The sequence below is a fragment of the Plecotus auritus genome (genome assembly GCF_963455305.1).
Source record: "Plecotus auritus genome assembly, chromosome: 3".
NCBI lineage: Eukaryota > Metazoa > Chordata > Mammalia > Chiroptera > Vespertilionidae > Plecotus > Plecotus auritus.
The window spans coordinates 29,519,869-29,543,095 of NC_137772.1; the positions used below are offsets into that span (position 1 = coordinate 29,519,869).

Below are 23,227 nucleotides of genomic sequence, written 5' to 3' on the forward strand. Positions count from 1 at the left end.
AGTTACCCCTTGGAGGTCATGGACAGTCTTGGGTAGCTCTTCTGCAGGCTGAGTTTCAATGTGGTCCTGCCCCACATGTCTTCTGTCTGATAGAAATGAAGGAGACATTTCTATCTGCGTGGTCACTTCCCACAGTGATAATTATAAGACAGGCAGGGAATCTCAAAGGTTCTTTGAGAGTCCACGTGGAACCAACAGGAATCACTGCTTCCCTCACTACTCAGCCAGAGCAAGTCACCCAGCCAAACCCAACTTCACTGGGAAATAGTCTTCTCTCCTTGGGGGTGGTTGAGGGGTGAGATCATACAAGTTCAGAGGTGCAAGGGAATATTTGCTGAAAAATAATATAATCCACGCAAGGACAACGAAGGAAGTAGAATGGAAAAGAAGCAGAGCCACAAGGGAGATTGAGCCAAGGTACTGCCAAGCTAAGTAACTGCCCTGAAAAAGCTCTTTCACATTCATTTTCCATCCTTATAAATTTTCTGGTTAGGAGTTGTCATATATATAGCTCTAGCCTGCATGGAAAACATGCACAGATAAAGTAAACTACAGGTCAGCTGCAGAATAACATGCAGGCTTTCTTAGTTTCCTCTCAGGAAACTAAGAATGAACAGCTCCTTTCTAATTTGGACCCAGGCTTAGAGAAGAAATGGATGGGCAATTGTACTAAAATATTTAATTTTAAAAAATTTAATATCTTTATTAAGATATAATTCACACATCATAAAATTTATCCATTTAAAGTGTGCAATTCAATGGATTTGGTAGATGAAAAGAATTGTGCAACCATCATCACAATCTAAATTTAGAACATTTTGTCACCTCAAAAAGAAACAGTAAAGGATGTGGGGAGAGGTAGAAGAGTGTAAAGGGGAGATAAAAGATGATGGAAGGAGACTTGACTTGGAGTGGTGAACAGAACACAATATACAGATGATAGAGAATTGAAATCTATGTAATTTTATTAACCCATGTCACCCCAATAAATACAACTTTAAAGAAAAAAATCCTGTACTCATTAGCAGTCTCTCCCTATTAAGCATCCTCAGCCCTAGGCAACACTAATCTATTTTCTGTCTCATTAGATTTGCCCACTCTGGACATTTTATGAAATGGAATCATACAATATGTTGTCCTTTGTAACTGCCTTCTTTCATATGTTTTCAAGGCTCGGGCACTTTGTAGCATGTATCAGTACTTCATAATTTTGTATGGCTGGATAATATTGCATTGTGTGGATATACCACATTTTATTTATCCATTCATCAGTTGATGGACACTTGGGTTGTTTTCACTTTTTGGCTATTATGAACATTTGTGTATAGTTTTTTGTGTGAACATATGTTTTTATTCCTCTTGGGTATATACTAGAAGCAGGATTGCTGGGTCATATAGTAATTTTGTGTTTAACCTTTTGAAGAACTGCCAAACTGTTTTTCAAAACAGTAGTACCATTTTATATTTTTATCAGCAATGTATAGGGTTCCCAATTTCTTCATTTCCTCACCAACATTTGTAATTATCTGTTGTCTTGATTCTAACATTCTAATGATATCTCATTGTGTTTTGATTTGAATTTCCTAAATGGCTAATGGTGTTGAGCATTTTTTCATGTGCTATTGGCTATATATATATATATATATTTCTACTCAAATACTCTGCTCACTTTTAATTAGATTATCTGTTTCTTTATCATTGAGTTCTAAGAGTTCTTTATATATTCTAGATACCAGTCCATCATCATATAAGTGATTTGCAAATATTTCTTCCATTCTATGGGTTGTTTTTGCACTTTTTTGATGGTTTCATAAAATTAATTCCTTTTGCCTTAGCTCTTTCCCCCCTCAATTACAGTTTACACTCAATATCATTTTGTATTAGTTTCAGGTATGCAGCGTAGTGATTAGACAATTACATACTTTACAAAATGGTCCCTTGATATTTCAAGTATCCACCTGCCACACAACTCAATCTCTCCCTGTGCAGCTCTGACACTCCCTGAGTCTACCCAGAGAGCCTTCAAAGAAAGACCACAATGCAGACTCAGGCTGGCCACAGCCTGCAGACTACTCAGCAAGGTGCAAGCTTGGCATGGCAGGGCCACAGGGAGTTGGGAGGTGGCACTCATGCATTCTTCCGGCCTGATGTCATTGGAGGGGAGGGCTCCAATCAGGAAAGATGATGTCTGTGGATGGTGTGGAAGAGGGAGTCAGCATGGGCATTGATGTCTGTCCCTTTATTCCTATCCCTGAAGCCACACATCCCAATATCTCCCTGGATGACTCCACACTGCTCTGAGTTGCCTTCTCTCTGCTGGAGCCCAGGGTGAGGGCCTTGGAATGATATTTTGTGCACTGGCCCTTTAACAGGGCATCTGGGTTTCTAGCAGACTCCCATCTTACCCTTTTTTTTGCAGCCAAATATTATGTGAGCTCCTCTTCCCAGCACTGGTACTCCAGGCTGGGGAGCCTGGCATGGGGTTGAGACCCCTTGCTCCTTAGAGGGGAACCTTTGAAGCTGAGGTATCCTTCCAGATTCTCAACCACTACCTGTGGGTGTGGAATCGGCACTTTTCGTGTCTCCACCCTTCCTACCAGTCTTGGCATGGCTTCTTCTATATATCCTTAGTTATAAGACTTCTGTTCAGCTAGTTTTCAGTTGGTTTTTCAGGTTGATTGTTTTATAATTTAGTTATGATTCTGATTTGGTCTTGGGAGAAGTGAGTGTAACTTATACCTACTTTTCCACAATCTTGGATCCCCTCTGCCTTAGCCCGTAAGTATTACTTCTTTGGTGTTAATTGCTTCAACTGTAAGAAGATGCTGAACTGGGGTGCACATGTTTTGTCCCAAAATCTTGGCTTCTCTGTTCAGTTCATTAGCATGAAGGAAGTTAAATTATTACTGGCTGAGATTGCCTCCTTAAACAGCAACAATATCACACTTCTGTTTGTGCACCAGCTACACTGGAGGAGCCCTGAACAAGCCAGCTCATCTGTGGCTTAACTGGTGGCCCTGGGAACAATGTCTGCTCTTAGGTGAAGCAGTTAGGTGAAGTCCTGTCTTAACTGAAGTTCAAGGCCACCAGAGCCTTCTAACCTAAAATATAAGCAACACTGCTAGTTTTCCTCTGGGTCACATCACCATAAGAATTTGTTTTCTATCATGTTAAAAATTATTTAACTCTTTACAGTTAGTCTCAGATAATCTAATTAGGGAAGGTACAGTATACTTTGCATGGACTTTAAATCAGGTATCTCCCTTGGAGTGTTTCAAAGATACCCGAGACAGATTCATTATTTTCAATTAAGGTCCCATGACCATACCTGTGTATTCTCAATCCTCAGATCTAAACCCTAAAGGTATGAAATGAACCAATTGAGTGTGCTATGCCCATAAACTTCCAAGCATGAATGTGCCTTTGTAAACCCGAAATCTCTTGAGAGCCCTTTGTTTCCAATATGCGAGAAGGCTTTGGTGTGTGCAAAGCCTGCTTTGAGTTTCAGGCAGTCTTTCAGTTAGCAAATTGTAAGCTTGCATGGAGCTATTACAGGTCAGATGTTCTTAAATTCATTAATAAAACTGACTGGAAGCACAGAAAATTGCGGAGCCATCTCAGAGCTGTCAGATCTGCTGTGGACAGATTTATGGACATAAGTTTCACCACCCCTGTTTCCTATCTTTTTAAGTACATTAGAACATTTGAAATTGTGAAGTTGTATGCAAATATCCAGACAAACCATGGGATGATGACAATACTTATTGTCTTAGGTAGGGTTTCCAGGAACAGGTTCTAAGACAGAGATTAACTTTGGAGGTTTATAGGGAGTGCTCTCGGGGACCACTTCTGCAAGAGAGCGAGGCTCATACTATATTTTCAGCATCTGGTTATGCCGGAGTTTAACCCTAGTTATAGGACTAGGAGGTCAAGAGGTGAGGTGGCAGGGGGGGGGGGGGCGGGGCGCCAAGATCTGCTGGGGACACTGTCTTGTGGGGAGAGCTCTATACTCTTCAAGCAACGGGGTGAGTGCTGTTCATAATAGTGAGAGGTGGCCCACTTCCACAGGCCCAGAGTGTTTGTGGAGTTAGGAGTTTCAAAACTGAAGGGGGGGCTGAAATTAACCCAGATGTCCTTGGCTGGAAGTTTCCCCTTCTTTGGAGCTCTGCTATTTTGACTTATGTCCCCAGCCTGGTAGTCAGTCAGCTGTCTCTGCCTTCTCCCTGCAGGAGATGAGAGCCTCTCCGTGTGCTGCCAGGTGTCTGTGGCTTGGGCATGAGGCTTTCAATCACTTACAAATTGTTCTTAGAGTTTCCTTATCATTTCTAGAGTGTCAACTTACCTCAGTAATAGCGACTGAATTCCAGTGTCATTATAGGTACTGTTTCCTCCGAACTTTTCACATAGCTGGCACTTTACATCAGCTACTGCACTTCCTTCCACTTGTGTGCCATCTCAATTAGGCACTGGTGAGAGTTTTAACAACCAGACTGGGTATTCGTTTCCTAGGGCTGCCATAACAAACCGGGGGGGCTTAAACAACAGAAATGTGTTCTCTCATATTTCTGAAGGTTAGAAGTCTGAAATCAAGGTGTCAGTGGCTGGAGGTGCTCCCTCTAAAGGCTTAAGGGAGAATCCTTCCTTGCCTCTTCCGGGGTCTGGTGGCTGCTGCCATGCCTTGGCTTGTGGCTTCCTGACTCCAATCTCTGCCTCCGGTTCACATGCCTTCTTCCCTATGTCTCTCTGTCTGCATGTACCCCCTCTTCTCATGAGGGCACCAGTCATTGGATTAAAAACCAGTTCTAAATCCAGGATGATTTTATCTTGAGATCCTTAACTAATTACATCTGCAAAGACTCTCTTTTCAACTAAGGTCATATTCTGAAGTTCTGGAAGATAGGAATATTGGGGGGGAGTGCACTATGCAACCCACTACAGAAAGCCACTTTGGGTCAGAGGCTATTTGTGCTTGACTTACCACCAGTGAGGGGTTCCACATTGTCCGCCATGTGTCAACTGATCTAGTTCCAAAACTCCGTATTGCCTTTGTCACCCACTCCTGATACCAACATCACAGTTTGGGTTTTCTGAGAAGCGACCCTGCAGAATGTTTTTAGGGAATGCTCTTAGTACCTGGGAGGGAGGGAGGGGGGAAGTCAAGATGCAACAGTTTCAACCAACCCCATAGGAGCTTTGGAGCTGAAATCCCCTGTCAGTGGTGTTCTGGGTTGGGCCAAAATGGTTGGGTATTTATATTCCCACATAAACATTACAGTACAGGTGACACAGGACTTAGTCCTCATTAAGAACACTTGAACGCTCTGCTAATCTCAATCTTTGAAATGATTATTTTAAAATAATTTAAAATGATTATTTGAAAATGATAATTTTAAACATAAAACATATTATATGTAGAAGATATACATAAGAAAATCAGATCATTCATCCATAATTTCAAGACCCAGAGATAACAACCATTAATAGTTTAATAAATAACTTTTAAGCTTATTTTGTATCTGTTTATATACTTTTTAAAATATTAAACTATATACACTGTTTAAACCAGCCTTTCCACTTAAAACTCTATCACTAATTTATTTCCATGTCATTACATTTTCCTCAAATGTGTAATGTTTTATGGCTATATAGCATTATATCATTATAATCAAATTTATTTCACCTATTATACCACTGCTAAATATTTGGATTGTCTGCAATTCTTCCATCATCATAGGATCATCATCATAGTAAATCTTTGCATATATCTCTGTTCCTTCCTTCGGGATAAATCTTAATGATTTAATTCCTAAGTCAAAAATTAAGAAGATTCTTCAAAATCTTTGCTGATTATCTTTATAGAAAGTATTCTTAAGGAAAGCACTATGTCATACACGAAGCATTAAAAAGTGCGAAGATTAATATAATAGAAACATTGTACCCATCAGTGTGCTGGTCAGTGTGAACAACAGACCCTTCAGCGGGGAAAGAAAAAGTTTTGATTTGTAGCACTTGCTGCTTCTGTGGTGTAAACGCTTTCACTATCAATTTCAATCATTCATGGTGACATCATTGCTTGGAGAGTTGGGAGAGGTGCACACGACCCACTCCAGCTCCAGCACAGCACTCATTGCACCCAATAGCCATAATTAACAAATATTAACAAAATTTTAATGACATTTTTTCACAAAAGAAATAAAACATTGTGAATAATGTTGAAGTCCTCCTTGTCTCTCTCCACAGATCCATCTCCTTACCTTCCGTCCCCAGAGACAACTACTATCAAGAATCTGGTATGTACTTTTCCAGATGACATTTTTATACATTTCCTATACATATGTATAATAGAAACAATACCTAGTTATACTTTGCATACTTTGCATTTTACCTCATGCTATTATTACATTACACATATTCTTCAACTTCCTTTCCTCTTCAATGTTATGTTTATGAGAGCACCTGTTACATGATCTCACGTCCCCTCTATTATGCCATCCTTTCTAAGTAAAAGTGATATACTTAAGAAATGCCAGGGTTGGGGGTCATCTGGTCTAACTTGCAGCAGCTTTTCCATTAGTGTAATCTTCTTTTCCTCGTGGGACTTGAGTGACCACTTAGTGGTACTTCCCTTTTTTTTCTTGGGAGGATGAGGGGAGTAACAAATTAAACTAAGTGCTTGGTTCATAGGCATTAGAAATAGAAGGCACCTTGAGAGGCTCGAGCCAGCCTGCTGCCTTCAGACGGTTATGCCGGGAGAGCAAGAGAGGTTAAAACACCTCCTCAAGGCCATCCAGCTGGAACATGGCAGACTCGATGCCACAGTCCAGGTCTCCTGTTAAGATCTCCTTCCCCTTCACTGAGCTTCTGTGTGAGAGTAAGAGTCAGCGAGTGCTGAGAGACAGCATGTATGTGCCACTACTTCTCCTTGACAAGCTGTACATTCAAAGCATAGAATGAAGAGATGAGGGTAGAATGAAAAATGGTGCCTGCAGATGGCATATTTTGCTTCTAACTCGCCAATTTGGAAGGATTTAGGAGAAGAAGCTAAAACTGGAAAATGTGGCTCAGAATAAGCACCTCACCAAGGGAACAGAATAGCCTACTTGTCCCAGTCCCACCTGTAATAACATTCTACCCAGATAATGAAACAAACATACCTCCTTCCTGCTTCACTGCTTCTTCTCAATCATGTCTACACCATCCCTCCCATCTGCTGACACCCCGAACCTCAGGATAGCCTGAGGATGCAGTGCCGGGTTAAAGAGGGAAGATGCTGAGGGGACCTTTCTGCCAGTTTCAAGTGGTTTTTATGATGCAGAAATGTGGTGTGTGTGTGTGTGTGTGTGTGTGTGTGTGTGTGTGTGTGTGTGTGTGTGTGTTGGGGAGGGAACAGTCTTCCTCATGACTGTCCCTGAAGCCAGTCTTTCCTAACCCACGAATGATGTTTCCTAATTGGCAGAGAAATAGCCTCTCCCACTACAAAAAGAGCTAGTCCTCGCAAAAGCTCTGGCGAGATAGAAAGATCTGAACAAACATAGACAAAGACATTGACTTAATGCAGATACTGACACCCCAAGAAAGATGAGGAGAAAAGGGAATATTTTGGGGGAAGCAGCGGCATTTCTTGAAAGGAAGGAGAAAGTAAAGGAATGAAGTAATGAATTGGCAAAGGGAAATGGTCTTGTAACGTTCATAACCATGTCAACAACCAGAGCCTGCAAAGAAGTGACTCTGGAAGCAACAAGGAAAGCACGGAGCTTTAGCAGAGGGTCAGGAACCCAACCATAACACGAAGCCTGCTCACCCCGGCTGGGGAACCACCATCTCCCTGTCAGGAAGGACTGAGGCTCAAGCTGCACTTGCCCTGGAATGATTTATTTACAGATAAATTATACAGCTATAATTGAGCACATAGATTTAACTGAAATATTTAGTCACAATATTACTCATGCCATGCTTGTTGAATTAAACTTAAATGATCCTTTTGCATTTAAAGTGCCAGTAGGGAGCTGGGTAGTAGGAGTGGGGGTAGGGGAGATGGGAGGAGGGATGGAGGACCCCAAGAATAAGCTGTATTCTACCCAGCAAAACCCATCCTGGATTGGGGCTCCCTGTACTGTACCTACTTGCTGGAGAGGAGGGTGTGATGGAGTTAATGTTCCCGCATGGCAGTTCCATCACATAGTTGAGGGTGTGCTGGTGGACTGAGTCAGTGAGTGAGTCAAATCCCCGGTCCACCCAGGAGTGAAACGACAATGGAGTCTTTCAGGGCATAGGTGTGACTCATCATGCTTGAGCAGCAACCCATGCAATGAAACACCATGACATCACCTCTACGGTCTACTACTTGGCCCCCAGAACGGCCGTGGAAGCAGTGATTGAATCTGAATCAAATTCAACTCTATTAAGTTAACCTTTGCAAGGTCAACATCTGCTACTGGCTTTTCGGCCAGCCAGCAATCTTGAAAATGAGTGTAGGTGGCTTGGTTAATGAGGCTTCCATAATAGAAATCTGTGTCCTGATTAAATTTTGTACAGCGTGTGTTTGTGGACACCAGGGTGTCTATCTTGCTGGGTTTCTCAGAGTTGTCAATTCTATGTCAAAAATTATAACAGCAAATGCCCTTTTGAAAAGCATCCTGCAGAAAATTTTCATATATGTATGAACAACTTTGTGTACATATACACATACATATCTATATATACATGCATACACTGAGTGGCCAGATTATTATGATCTCTGAATGCATAATAATCTGGCCACTCAGTATATATATATTAGAGGCCTGGTGCATGAATTCGTGCATGGGTGGGGTCCGGCCAGCCTGGCCAGGGGGCAGGGACATGGGCAGTGGCTGGCCTGCCTGCTGGTCGAACTCCTGGTCGAGGGGACAATTTGCATATTAGCCTTTTATTATATAGGATATACACTGAGTGGCCAGATTATTATGCATTCAAAGATCATAATAATCTGGCCACTAAGTGTATATATACCTATATATGTATATTATAGGCACTTAATGCTTATGTATTTGTATGTGTAAAGTTGTTCATTGCAGAATTTTTTGTTGCAACATTAAACATCCAACACTCAATGCCCAATAGTAAGATATTTTTAATTACAATATGGCCCATCTATACAGTGGCATGTTATGGAGCTGTTGACAAGAAAAAAGTATATTGATCTGTATTAGCACACATGATATTATTGTTTAAAATGCTTAAAATATGTTAACTGAAAGAAGACTATGTGATAGAAAGAACTATGCAGTAGGGTCCTATTTAGAGGATAGACATAAATATAAATATATATTAGTGCTTCGACAAATGTATGAAAAAATAGGAAAAATAGCTATTCACTGGGTTAGGCTGCGGAGAGAGATTGGTGGGCTGGGAAAGGTAGAGCAGTGTGAGGGAAAATGTTTGTTAAAATGAGGGGTTTTTTTCTTAATGTGTCTTGTAAAATATGCCAAACATTTAAATAAAGAAAGACACACAAAATGCATCCACTGGCTGAAAATGTACTTTAAGAATTATTCCAAGTTTCCATAAAGAAGGATTCAAGTGCCCAAAGCAATTTCATGGTTAATGGTTTTATACTGCCATGTCTTCTCTTTAGCACCATTTTCAAGGAATCGGGCATTCTCTTTCTAGATATTTCCTTTCTCAATAACTCAGACTACCATTGATCTAATAATAAAAGGAAGCTGTTAGAGACTCTGTGTGCCAGATATTACTCATGCTTGATAAATTGCACGCCCAAGGGAATATGAAAAAAAAGCACATCAACAAAAATAGAATTTAATTCACATTGATTAAAACAATATGTGCCAAACAGCTCTTTTTGTTGGAGAGAAAAAATAGTAGCATCTATCAAGAAATTTAACAACTGAATATAGAAGATTATGGCCCCCACAGATTTCAATTATTCAGTGAACTTTTTATTATTATTTTGTATCAGACATTATGCTGGGGATGAATAGCAGGACAGTATAGTGGAAAAAAACAGAAAAGCTAAAATAATAATTACAATGCAATGCAATAAGTGGTAAAATGGAGGCCAAGAACAAAGTACATTTAAGCAAGTTCAAACAGCATACAAACCCCCAAAAAATGAGGTTTTGAGGGAAAGGCAAGAACACTCCTGCTCCGGGGTATGGAGGACACATATCACAAACTGCCTCTGCCTACTCACCATGTCCACTTGGCTTTCTAGTAAGCATCTTAAACTAAATACACCCCAAATTGGGCTTCTTATTCCTACACACACACACACACACACACACACACACACACACACACACACACAGCCTTCATTAGCTCCTCCATGGTCTTTCTCTTCTTAGTTCCTGGCAAACCCATCCTTCAGTTGCTCAAGCCCAAATGCCTGGGAGTCACTATTGAATCCTTTCTATACCCCAGTCCAGAGCATTAACAAATCTTTTGGCTCCACTAAAAGGATCCAGAACCTGATCATTCTCTCCAGCTCTATTGCTTCCACCCTGGCCCAAGCTAACATCATCTCTCACAGGACTGCCCCACTTCAACCTATTCTCAGCATAGCAGACAGAGTAATCTGTTTATATAGTGAGATAGACCATGTAGTTCTCCAGCTAAAAACTCCCCAGTGGCCCCCATTTCATTCTGCATAAAAGCTAAAACCCTCACTGTGGCTGACCAAGGCCCTCAATGACTTGATGCTTTCCCTCCCCTCATCCTGCCTACCTTCCCTCTACTCCCCCTTTGGCCCACTCTTCCTCACCCAAAGGATCCTAGCTCTTCCTCCAACCTCCTGCAGACACACTTGCTCTGCCCCTTCCAGTTTTTACTCAATGACCCTTCTCGGCAGGTCTTCCTAATCCCCCACATAAAATTGCAATCTTTCCTCTTAGACCTTATCCTCTTCTTTTCAGTTTTTCTCATACCATATCTAACTATCAAACACACTCTATATTCTACATATTTAGGTTATTATCTGCTACCTACAGCCCATTCCCAAAATATAAGCTCCAGAGGGTAGAGATTTTTGTCTGTTTTGTTCACTGCTGTGTCCTCAGAACCCAGAATAACACTCGAAATATTATAGACATTCAATAAATATTTGTGAAATTCATGAATGAATGAGTGGAGTCTGAATGGGGTATAAAATAATCAAAGTTGAGGTTAAAGGGATACACAAAGGCCCAGCTCTTGAAAGTGCCATGGTAAGATTAAGAACTCTGAACCTCATCAGACAATAGAAGACCACAGGCACAAGAGAAGTAGCTATGCCATTGGTGTGTGTGTGTGTAAAATGTAAATACATAGACAATATAAATAATACAATGGGTGGGGAAAGACAGGGAGAAATGTTTAAAAATGATTGCAATGATATTTGACAATCAGGTTGGAAAAATGACACAGATTCTAGGACATTTGAGAGTAGAATTTGTGAAATATAGTAGCTAAGTTAATGTGCAAAATGAAGCAAAAGGATGGCCCAAAGGTAACTCTGAGGCTCTCTTCTGGGGGTTTGGACATGTGTTTAAATGCCATTAAGTAAAATTATAATATAAGACCTGCAAGGAAGGTACTAAAATCCAATAGCGTTATCTTCTAGGAGGAAATTCAAACTGGCTGGCTTCTGGACTTTATAATCAATCTCATGCTATGAGTCCATTTTTACATCTTATATCAGATGGTGAATATACTAAGCTATGGCCTGTCTTTTTGTTCCTTAAATTCATATTCCCTAATATGAATTTGAATCTAAGGTTGGAAATATGGGGAGATTTAAAGTAAGCAATTCATACTGAGGTTGTAGACACTCGAAATGTATTAGATAATGCAGCAAAATTTTATGATAGAGTGCTTCCAGGTCGCAGAGGAATGAATGACCATAAAGCAATTCATATTCTGCTAAATAGAAGAGAAGGGGGGAATAAATAATAGCTGAGTGGATGCTGACAAAATACTTGCTAGCATTGTATAACAGGTTAGAGCAAGCATCACAATATTCAAGCTGTTTTTTTTTTTTTTAATAAAGGCATCTTAGGACATGCTTTGAATACAGATATACTTTATCTGCATATTAAACATGTGAGCATATTCTTAGCTTCTGCAAAGAAACATACTTTCTGTTGTTTTTTCGGAGCGGTGTGTGATCCTCTCTGTCTAGTTTTCATTTTCTAACTTTTGCCAAACACATGAATCTAAGAAATGCTTCACTTTCTTCTTCATTCTATTACTAGAAAAATTCCAGTGTAATAAAAACCAGAGGCAGGCCCAATGGTCAGCCTCAGCTGTCACCTGGTCTCCATGGCAGGTAGATGGTCCTGATAGTTGTGTTGCCAGGAATGTCAGTTCAGGACAGATAAGAGGAGACAGAAATTCAGGTTTTCATATGAAATCTCTCTTTTAAAAAGGTTAGCAAGCAAGTAAAAAATGTTAAAGCACTGTGTGGGCAAACAGTATACACAGAAACTAAACCTATCTGCTAGCTCAAGTAGAAGTTTGAACGCTGCTCTAGAGTCTACAAAACTCTTTCAGGTACATTCTCTCTCTTGACTTCATTAGGACCTGGGGAGACAGGAGTGTTATCATTTTCCTTTTCTGATATGGTAGTGGTCTGAGAGAGGATGAGAGACTTACCCAAGTTACATAAATCCAAGCCTTCTCAAGTTTAAGCCTCTCAGTCCAAATCTTGTGCCCTTGCCTCTACTCCATAATGTTTTAAATGCTCAGATGCTTGAGACAAACTTTTAGATTCTGGTTACTTTCCATTTCCTTCAAATTACACAAATAATTTGAGATCAAAGTAAATATGCAAAAGTTAATTGTATATATGTAATTTGATTGAACTCACCTTATAGATTAAGAGAAAAACAATAGAGTAATCATGAAAAATGCAGTAAAGTTTACTAGTCTTCAAAATCTCAGATAACTTAAGTCTAACCTTAGCTGGGTGACATGTATTTGTTTCTCTCTTCCTTTAACATGTAGCTATTATATCTCAAAAAGTAAGCACAATAAAAATAAGATACATAACTAAATACATATAACTTGTCAAGAATGCTACTGAAAGACTGTGTATTATATTGCATTTATATGGCATTTAGGACTTTATAATTATATGTTAGTTATCCTATCTAATAATATAGTAATATGCAAATTAACCATCACTCCACCACAACCACAAGCCACGCCCACCAGCCAATCAGGAGCGAGTGTGCAAATTAACCCAACCAAAATGGCTGCGGCCACGGAGCGAGCAGGAGGCTTGGGTTTCCCCGGTGATGGAGGAAGCCAAGCTTCCTGGCCAACCCAGGCCTCCACTCAAGGGTACAAAGTTTCAATTATAGAAGATACATAAATCCCAGATACCAGGGCCTCCTCTTGGGTCGCCGGGGGGCGTGGCCAGCTTGCAAACCATCACAGGCCCCTTGCCCAGGCCACCCCATGCCCCAAGGGAACCTCTACCCTGATCTGGGACACCCTTCAGGGCAAACCAGCTGGCCCCCACCTGTGCACCAGGCCTCTATCCTATCTAATAAAAGCATAATATGCAAATTGACCATCACTCCAACACACAAGATGGCTGCCCCCATGTGGTCAAAGATGGCTACCCCCCTGTGGGCACAAGATGGCCACCACAAGATGGCCAGCAGGGGAGGGCAGTTGGGAGGGACCAGGCCTACAAGGGAGGGCAGTTGTGGGCAATCAGGCCAGCAGGGGAGGGCAGTTGGGAGGGACCAGGCCTGCAAGGGAGGGCAGTTGGGGGTGATCAAGCCTGCAGGGGAGGGCAGTTTGGGGTGACCAGGCTGGCAGAGGAGGGAAGTTGGGGGCGACCGGGCCTGCAGGGAAGGGCAGTTGCGGGGGGGACCCAGGCCTGCAGGGAAGAGCAGTTGGGGGAACCAGGCCTGCAGGAGAGGGCAGTTAGGGGTGACTAGGCCTGCAGGAGAGGGCAGTTAGGGGTGACCAGGCCTGCAGGGGAGGGCAGTTAGGGGTGACCAGGCCTGCAGGGGAGGGCAGTTAGGGGCAAACAGGCTGGCAGGGGAGCAGTTAGGCATCAATCAGGCTGGCAGGGGAGTGGTTAGGGCAGCCTTGGGCAAACTACGGCCCGCGGGCCAGATCCGGCTGTTCTATCCGGTTCTCTTGCTCTCCCCTCCACTCCTTTACTTTGAATTTATATTAGTTCACACAAACACTCCATTCATGCTTTTGTTCCGGCCCTCTGGTCCAGTTTAAGAACCCATTGTGGCCCTCGAGTCAAAAAGTTTGCCCACCCCTGGGTTAGGGGGTGATCAGGCTGTCAGGCAGAAGCGGTTAGGGGCAATCAGGAAGCCAGGCAGGCGAGCAGTTGGGAGCCAGCAGTCCTGGATTGTGAGAGGGAAACGGGCAGTCGGACATTCCTCGAGGGATCCCATATTGGAGAGGGTGCAGGCTGGGCTGAGGGACACCCCCCCCCCCCCGTGCACGAATTTCGTGCACGAGACCTCTAGTACCTTAGTGAAATAAGGCTTTTAAGTTATTTCTACATATATGATCCTATTTGATTCTCATAACAGCTTGTGACATATAGGAAAGGTATCACTATCCATTAGGGGAGATGAGGAAACTGGCTCTGAGACATGGAAAGATCTGTTGGTGCAAGATCGTGCTGTTTATGAGTAGAGACCAAGAGACTAGCATCAAGGATGAGATTTTCATACAAATTCTGCCACTACATAGCCCTGTGATGTAAGCAAGACACACTTCTCTGGACATCAGTCCCCTCTTTTAATGAAATAATGGGCTTTAACTATATTATTTCTAAGTCCCTTCCAGCTCTGACATTGCAGGGCTTAATGCCAAGTCCCCAGGCCTCTGATTCCTAGTCCATCACTCTTTTCACCACTGCATTCTGCCTCCTGTGCTCTAACCTGAGAGGCTCCTACTCAACAAGGAGAGCTGTGATATCTCTCACCAAACAGAGGCACTGCCCTAAACAGAGTAGCTATTGGGTCAGGACAGTCAGATATGGGCTTCTCCCATGGTTGCTACAGGTAAGAAGAGATCTACTTAAGTAACTCATATCCAGGAGAATAATGCAGCAACAAAAAACACTGGGTTAACAATATTCAAAACAAGACAGACACTGGAAACCAAGAGATGTAGGCTAAGTATGGAGCTTTGGAATTGCCAGTCACGAGCTGACCAGAGATCAAGAAAGAAGAGGGTCATACTAAGGAAGGAGACAGCCCTGTGTCAGCAGACAAGAAAGAAGAATGGCCAGATGGATGCCAGGTGGTGAACTGACCCGTGGTGCTAGCAATTAGATGGCCAGGGTGAGTCAGATGCTGGATCAGGACAAGGATGGCTTCCTCTTGGGTTTTTTATTATTTTTAATTTTTAGTATGTAGGGTACAAACTAAAGTGATCGTGGCAAACTTGAGAGCTAAAACTTTCTGGATGAAAATATAGGTCGAGGATCAGTAGAATTATGGAGTGGAGGGGAATGGAATTGCTGAGTTCATACAATTGTTCTTGCTTCTTACATTCAGGCACAATACATCACATCCACTATTAAGCCTTCCTGTAGAAGAGAAGGTGCAGGCCTGTGCTCTCTACTCTGAGTGAAAATTGGTGAGAATTTAGCATATTGATGACTAGTGAGATAAGCCTACCTGCCTCTATGACAAGGTCAGTCTTCCATAAAATTTTATTTCACTTAAAATAAACAAATGTGGCCCTAGTCCAGCTGTGGGCAAACTACGGCCCGCGGGCCGGATCCGGCCCGTGCGGCTGTTCTATCTGACCCGCGGAGCCGAAAGAGCGGAGGGTTCTCTTGCTCTCCCCTCCACTCCTTTACTTTGAATTTATATTAGTTCACACAAACACTCCATCCATGCTTTTGTTCCGGCCCTCCGGTCCAGTTTAAGAACCCATTGTGGCCCTCGAGTCAAAAAGTTTGCCCACCCCTGCCCTAGTCAGTTTACTCAGTGGTTAGAGCATTGGCCTGCAAACTGAAGGGTCCCAGTTTGTTCCAGTCAAGGGCACCTACCTCCATTGAAGGATCAGTCATGTGCAGGAGAGGCAACCAACAGATGTGTATCTTTCACATCAATGTCACTCTGTCTAAAAATCAATGGAAAAAATATCCTTGGGTGAGGATTAACAGGAAAAAAAAAAAAGAATAATAATAAAATAAATATCACACAATATTCACCTAGATTAATTAAAGGTTATATCTTTCCATACTTTATTCCTCTTCCCTAAACATTTTTTAAAGTTTTTGTTTTTTTTCCTGAATGACATCACCAATAAAATCTTTACCTAGTTTCACCAGGGATTAATATTTTGCTATATACTTTATTTCTCTCCCTACCTATTTTTAACTGACTTTTTTTCTACCAAATGATTTGTTAGTTGCAGAATTCTAACATTTCATCTCTAAATACTTCAGCATAAGAACGTTCTCCTACTGAACCACAATACCATTAAAACAGCTTAAAAAAATTAACACTAATCTCTTAACATTAATCCATCTAATATTTGACCCATATTTGAATTTCTCCAATGGCTCAAAAGCATCTTTCATATCTGCCCTTTTAAAAAATCATAATCCAATCAAAGTCCATGCTTTATATTTACTTGATATATTTGTTTGGGTGGGTTCTTATTTGTTTTGTTATTCATGGCATTAACTTTCTTAAAGAGTTCTAGTTAGTTTGCTTGCTTTCAAAATGTTCCATGATATTGATTTCTCCTGATTATTTTCTCAAGATCAGATTGAGGTTACTAGTAAATATCCTATATAATAAAGAGGTAATATGCAAATTGACCATCACTCCAACACAAGATGGCCGCCCCCATGTGGTCAAAGATGGCCGCCCCCATGTGGACACAAGTGGCCACCACAAGATGGCCAACCAGGGAGGGCAGTTGGGAAGGACAAGGCCTGCAAGGGAGGGCAGTTTGGGGTGATCAGGCCTGCAGGGGAGGGTAATTGGGAGCAATCAGGCCTGCAGGGGAGGGCAGTTAGGGGGGACCAGGCCTGCAGGGGAGGGCAGTTGGGGGTGACCAGGCCAGCATGGGAGGGCAGTTAGGGATGACCAGGCTGGCAGGGGAGTGGTTAGGGGGTGATCAGGCTGGCAGGCAGAAGTGGTTAGGGGCAATCAGGCAGGCAGACAGGTGAGCAGTTGGGAACCAGTAGTTCTGGATTATGAGAGGGATGTCTGAGATTGGAGAGGATGCAGGGTAGGCTGAGGGACACACCGCCCCCCCCCCATCCCCCATATCTGAATATCATGCACCAGGCCTCTAGTTTTTAATGATACTATGTAGGTAATGTGTGCTTCTTATTGCATTACATCAGGGGGCACATAATGTCAGGATCCTGCATTATTAGTGATGCTAGTTTTGATAAATTGATTAAGGTGGTGACCATTAGAAGTCTCCATACAAAGGAACATTTTTCCTTTGTAATTAGTAATTTGTAGAGTGATTCTTTGAGACCATGTGACTACCCTATTCTCCAACAACATTTTACCCAACCTTTCCTGAATCAACTATAACACTGGGGTAGATAGGTAGTTGGATAGATAGGTAGGAAAGTAGGTAGGTAGGTAGATAGATAAGATAGATGTATGTATGTTAGATCTATGTTATAAATTAAATCTGAGAAAGTTATAAAGCATGAGAATATGCAAGCACACATTCCATTAGTCAATTAGAATAATAACATCATGAAAAACTTTTGTATACTTGTGAGAGAATAAGTGTAAAAAAGGCAGATAGCCCTGGCCAGTTTGCCTCAGTGGATAGAGCAGTGGTCGGCAAACTCATTAGTCAACAGAGCGGCAAACAGTGGCTTGCAGGTCGCATGTGGCTTGCGAGCCGCGGTTTGCCGACCACTGGGATAGAGCATTGAACTGAAGAGTCATGGGTTTGATTCTGGTCAAGGGTATTTACCTCCTTTGCAGGTTCCATTTCTGGCCCTGGTCCAGGTGTGGGTGGGAAGCAACCAATAGATGTGTCTCTCTCATATTGATGTTTCCCTCTCTCTCACCCTCCCTTCCGCTCTCTCTAAAAATCAATGGAAAAAATATCCCCATGTGAGGACTAACAACAACAAAAAGGCAAATAATGCCTTACAATTATTGTGAAAATAGTTGTAACCTCACAGACTTCCAGAAAGAGTCTTAAGGATCCCTAGTGATCTTCAAGAGAAAGCATGATGAAAATTGCTCTTCAAGACCTCAGTTTCTACATCTACATAATATGGCATTAGACTAGATAACCTTTAAAATTCTTTTTACTCATTGTCTATGATCTCTGACTTCCATTTATGTCTGCCCCTTTAAATTCACAAAACATTCTCCCATATTCATCGACTTATTTTCTTTCCCAATCCTGAGAGATGGTAGCATAAGTAATGTTTTATGTAGGGTACTAGAAAAGATTATGAGTGAAAAACTGATATTTAGGGATCAGCCATCAAGGCTTTTTTAACCTCATCAGAGGCCACAGAGGCCTGAGGAGGTGGGAGGCTTTCTCTTGTCATAAGAGATATGGGATTCCCAGTTTTGCTCCACCAGAGCCCCTTCACTTTTTGTCCATTTTACTAGGTGTACCAGTTAATAATGCGGATTTTTTTCAACAGATGGAGTTACACATATCTTGATATATATGTGATTTGATATATATGCTATTTTGTTGTATTGACAGCAAGCTTCAAAAATTCATATGTCAAATTTGCTGAAGGTGTTAACATCATAGATATTTTTACACTTAAAAAATGTTGAATTTCATGCAAAAAAAAAAACATTTGTGGGAAGTTTTAATTCACTACTTTATTTTGAAGAAAAAGTTATCATATACTTCGGGAAGCTTATGGTGAACATGCTCCATCTAAATATACTTGTGAACGCTGGTTTAAATGCTTTAAAAGTGATGATTTCGATGAGAAAAACAAAGAATGTCCAGGTCAACCGAAAAAGTTTGAAGACCAACTATGACAAGCATTAATGGATGAAGATGTGTGTCAAACTCAAAAACAACTTGCAGAAAGATTAAATGTTGCTCAGCAAGCAATTTCTGATTGTTTACAAGCAATGGGAAAGATTTTAATGGAATAAAAATGGGTGCCACATCAACTGAATGAAAGACAAATGGAAAACCGAAAAGTCATCAGTAAAATGTTGCTTCAACGGCACGAAAGAAAGTCTTTTTTGCATTAAATTGTGACTGGCGATGAAAAGTGGATTTATTTTGAGAATCCCAAATGCACAAAATCATGGGTTGATCCAGGTCAACCATGAACATCGACTGCAAGGCCAAATTGCTACAGAAAGAAGACAATGCTCTGCATTTGGTGGGATCAGAAAGGTGTGGTGTATTGTGAGCTTCTAAAACCAGGTGAAACCATTAATACTGATCTCTACCGACAACAAATAATCAATTTGAACCACGCTTTGATCGTGAAACGATGTGCCAGAAGACACGGCAAAGTAATTTTGCTTCATGATAACACACCATCACACACTTCAAAACCAGTTAAAGACACATTAAAAGATCTTGCCTGGGAAGTATTAACCCACCTGCTGTATTCACCAGACCTTGCTCCTTCAGATTACTACTTGTTCCGATCGATGGCACATGCACTTTCTGAGCAGTACTTCAAAACATACAAAGAAGTGGAAAATTGGGTTTCTGAATGGTTTGCCTCAAAACAAGAAAAATTCTATTGGGACGGTATCCACAAATTACCTGAAAGATGGGGGAAATGTGTAGCTAGCGATGTACATTACTTTGAATAGAGCACTTTGATGTTTCTCTTGAAATCATCGTGTTTTCTTTGATTACAAAATCCGCCATTATTAACCGGTACACCTAGTATATAGTAGGGTTCCACATAGATTTAATTTTCTAAGAAGAGTTCTCTAAGCATAAGCAACCAAATGTACATATATAAAAGCCTAAGCGACCATTAAGACCAGATGACTGGCTAGTAGCTATGACACGCACTGACCACCAGGGGGCAGACGCTCAATGCAGGAGCTGCCCCCTGGTGGTCAATACATTCCCACAACCAACCTCCTGTGGCCGGCCAACCTCCTGCGTTCCTTCCCCCCCACCCCCCTGGCCAGTCCTGATTGGGACTGGGCGAGACCGCCCTGATCTCCCGGATTGCCGACCTGGTCGAGGTACCCCACCCATGCATGAATTCATGCACCAGGCCTCTAGTATATATATACAAATTTAACCTCATCAAAATTTAAACCTTTTGTGCATCAAAAGACACAATAAAAAATTGAAAGAAGAGGAGAAAATATTTGCAAATAATATATCTGATATGAATCTAGTGTCCAGAATATAAAAAGAACTCTTCGACTCAATAATAAAAAGACAAATAATCCAATTTTTAAAAATGGACAAAGGATTAAAATAGACATTTCTTCAAAAATGATCAACAAAATAAATGACAGCACATAAAAAGATGCTCAACATAATAACCACTAGGAAAATGCAAATCAAAACCACAATGAGATATACTTCACACCCACTAGGAAGAATATAATTAAAGAGAGGTAATAACAAGTGTGGAGAAATTGGGACTCCCATACATTTCTGCTGGTATTACAAAAGGTGCAGCTATGGAAAATAGTTTCGCATTTGTTCAGTTACCATATGACTCAGCAATTTCACTTCTAGGTATATATCTAAGAGAACTAAAACCATATGTTCACACAAACACTTGTCTGCAAATGTTTATAGCACAATATTTCAAACTAACCCATAGTGGAAACAACACAAATGTTCATCAACTGAGAAGCTGATAAACAATATATGGTATAGCCGTACAATGGAATATTAGCCAGCTAGGTAAAGGAATAAACATGGATGAGCCTTAAAAAACATTATGCTAAGTGAAAAAAAGCCAAGCACAAAAGGCCATCTATATCATAAAAGGCCTGTGGTCGTGACACAGTCACAGCGTCATGACCAACTACCGGTGCACTGATGGGTCCTGTGTCAGCCGCTGCGGGCGGGACTTCTGGAGCATCGCGGGGCGCCAGCAGCGTCTGAGGAGCATCTTGGGCCACCGGCAGCGTCCGCAGAGCTTGCGAGGCTTTGCAGGGCGGCGGACATGCCTCTGATGGCAGGTTAGGCCTAGGGGACCCTACACACACATGATTTAATTGTGAGCTGGACCTCTAGTATATATTATATGACTCCATTTATATGAAATATCCAGAATAGACAAATCTATACAGAGAGAAGGTAAATTAGTGCTTGCTAGGAGGTGGGGAGAGTGACTGCTAACAGGTACGGAAGTTCTTTTTGGAGTAATTAAATGTTCTGGAATTATATATTGGTGACAGTTGCACAATATTGTGAATATACTGAAAACCAGTGGATATACTAAAACACCAGTTTAAAATGGTGAATTTTATGTGATAGAAATTATATCCCAAGTAAACATTGCAAAAAAAAAAAATACTGGTGTTCTCCAGAAATTATTATTTGAAGCTTTAGGTTAACTTTGTGATCCAGAAAATAAACAAATGGATAAAGGAGACTGGTCTGTAGATTTCCATTGAAGAGGCATGTGTGGAGAATTCTTGTTGCCAGACTGAGAGAGCTTCTCAGGTAAGCAAAGGTTTGCTCAGTTCTCAGGTCACTGCACTCACAGGGCAACCACTGTGGTGCTCAACGTTTGAACATGCAATTGTTCAAGCTGGGTGAACACAGTGTTGGTGGGCACATGAAAACTCACAAGAAAGTATAGATAGGCCCACTTAAGCGCTGCTTACCAAGATCTGAGTGAGGACAGAACTTTCTTATGTTCTTATAAACTCAACCAGAAATAAAACTATTAGAAAGGAAACAAGAATAAAACCCCAAACACCAACATCACCACAAAAGTGCACAGGTCTCATACATCGTGGGGAAATAATCTATTTATGCATTGAGTGCCTTTTCTCTGGTCATCTGTGGAGTTTAGGATAGGTGACCCAATCAAACCACACTCAGTTAAATTCATTCCCAAAAGAAGAACACAAAGGTACGAGAATTGAGTTTAATGGCGAAAGACACATTTTTTTTTAAATGAGGCAATTAAAGCTCATTACCCAGAAACACATCTGATGGTGTGAGATGGTGTAAGTCCTGAGAGGAAATGGTCTGAGGACCCTTTCCTTGAAGCCACACCCTGATTTGCAGCTGGAGTAAGAGCCGTTAAGAGACGGGGCAGTGGTGCAGGACTCTGCCTCCCTGTGGTAGTGTCAAGGGAAAAACAGACAAGGCTGTCAAGATAGAGGCACTTTCAGAAAAGGAACACATGTAAGGGTCTCAACATGCCGGGTAAGGGGAAGCAGGCTGCTATAAGTGAAACAGTCTTCAGGTGTGACATTCTTAGGGGATCTGGGGTTGTAGAGGAGCCCTGATCAGTAAGTAACCTTGTCTGAATTTTCATTTTTTTCTTTGTTGTTGTTGTTGGTGTGTGTGTGTGTGTGTGTGTGTGTGTTCATAGTTCCAAGTTTTATATTCTACAAAATGTAAAAGACAAAGGCATAAAAATAATTATAAATCAATGTTAATGAATCAATATATAAAGGTGTAATTTTTTGGATTTTCAAGTCATGACTAAAATGACCCCATGCAGGCAGGAGGGATGAGGAGGTTCCAGATAACTTGGCCTATAGGAATTCTGTGTAGTGCACAAGGTTTGAAAGGTGCATTACATCTTGGGTGTTATATAGGCTGACTGTACCAGAGTTGTGAATTTATACCAGAGCAATAGTACTCAAAGCAAACAAATAGTAATTGGACAGACGTTTGACTATAATCACTGCATGTGGTAAACTATAGAGAGTTACATATTTAACTTACTCCCCAGGAGAGAGATTTGAAGAGTTGTTTTTTTTTTAAGACAAGAAAAGTATACATCTGTTTGATTAGTTTTCGCACGTTCTATCCTCTTGCAAAACGAAATGTAAGTCCAAAGGGCAGTAAGCAGTAACAAATACACAGCATCCATCTGGAGTGGTGTATGAGCAGTAGCTAAGGAAACACTTCCAAGAAAGAAACCATAGATGCTTTAACGAAAGCCAGATAATTAGAAGTGTTGTTAAAGAAACAGGGTAGGATTTTTTTTTAACTTCCTAGTTAAGGTAAAGCTGATCTATTTATATTCCAGTTGTCAATTCCTAACCAAATCTTGAAATCTTTTATGAAAATGAATCAAAACCATGATTCTTAGTAAGAA

The 23,227-nt window shown here is 41.2% G+C and overlaps 1 protein-coding gene across 1 annotated transcript in view; it reads left to right on the forward strand.

The window, feature by feature from the left end:
* Nucleotides 1-23,227, forward strand: part of PSD3 (pleckstrin and Sec7 domain containing 3) — a 532,096-nt gene that overhangs the window by 49,935 nt on the left and 458,934 nt on the right. The window contains exon 3 of the mRNA XM_080660410.1: nucleotides 6,241-6,290. The gene's annotated coding sequence lies outside the window, so the exon portion shown is untranslated. The remainder of the gene's footprint in view (nucleotides 1-6,240; nucleotides 6,291-23,227) is intronic.